General features: G+C 40.8%; 1 long non-coding RNA gene across 1 annotated transcript; it reads left to right on the top strand.

Moving 5' to 3' along the window:
* The first annotated feature begins 650 nt into the window (after nt 1-650).
* Nucleotides 651-1,266, top strand: LOC118738655. Its single transcript, XR_004992918.1, has 3 exons — nt 651-812; nt 877-968; nt 1,039-1,266. It is a non-coding gene; the product is annotated as an uncharacterized LOC118738655 (long non-coding RNA).
* The last annotated feature ends 6 nt before the right edge of the window (nt 1,267-1,272 follow it).

A 1,272-nucleotide genomic window follows, 5' to 3' on the forward strand; every position in this document is an offset into this window, starting at 1 on the left:
TCCATTCATCAAACAACTAACCGTACACCATATGAAGTTTTATTTGGATTTAATATGATCACACACGCATCGCAGTATCGCTTGTTAAGAGACTTAGGTATGCTGGAGGAATCGAACTTTTCAATCACACAAACCGACAAGACTGCACTTTTGAGGAATGATATACAAGCAAGCATGAAAAAAGCTTATGAGAGAAACGCCCAGCAATACAATTTACGTACGAAACCAGTTTCTTTCCATCCAGGTCAAGAAGTCTTTAGGAGAAACGTTGTTCAAAGTGATTTTTCAAAAACCTTAACGCGAAACTCAGTCCGAAATTTCTTAAAGCCCGAGTAAAAGAAAAATTAGGAAATCATTATTACGTACTTGAAGATCTACAAGGGCGGGCAATTGGGACCTTTCACGCCAAAGATATTAGACAATAACAGGGCCAAAACTCCGTCTAACCTACTGACTCAACGATGGTAGCTTATCCGGTTTTGTAACGTTCACCAAAAATACCATAGTATTATTTCTTAATCCTATCAAACCTTTTCCAACCGACACGTCTAGGTTTGCACAAGCAGCCAAGCAAACAAATTTTCTCGCATGCGATACTCCCTTCCGCATGCAACTTTGATTACTCCGCTCTCAGCTAATAGTTTCACCAACTTTTGACAACTATTGTCAAAAACGCCGGCGGATAGCTTAAGCCGTCTTGCATCTAAGTTCATAACTTCCTTTTTTCTGTTGGATGCTGAGCTGCGAGGACGTGTTGGATGAAAAATTATCCCGGAATCATCCACTTAATCTTCAATATTACCGCCAATTTTGTAAGTACCCATGTCTTTATTTTATCATCCACACGGCGAAACTTAAATGCCTTTTTGAATTTAGAATAATAAGTTTCCTGTCTTGGACTTTTGCATCCGCAACATTTGCATGCTTCTTATGTTAATTTCTCGAAACGTTGAAGAATAAGCAAAGCGGTAACTATACGCAGTCTATAGAATTCGCATGTCTCAATTCCTCATGTTTTTTTATTCTCTATATACTTAGCCCTACCGGGAAAAACTTTGGAGAGGAAAGTTCTCCATCTAAAGCTCCTTTTCTTGCGGCGCTCATAGCAGGCTCATTCTCAACGCAGGTGCCTTAGTCTACATCGTCCGCGCGCGTTAAGCGGTGGTGCCCGCAACGAAAATTTTTTGAGATTTGGCCTTAGTTTTTTTCATCGAGGGAATCTAACCAGCCGCTGATGAGGGCGGGAGGCAAACCCCCTCCGAAAAGTGAACA

Source organism: Rhagoletis pomonella, unplaced genomic scaffold, assembly GCF_013731165.1.
Source record: "Rhagoletis pomonella isolate Grant_MI unplaced genomic scaffold, Rhpom_1.0 Rhpom_scaffold_00005, whole genome shotgun sequence".
NCBI classification, from domain to species: Eukaryota; Metazoa; Arthropoda; class Insecta; order Diptera; family Tephritidae; genus Rhagoletis; species Rhagoletis pomonella.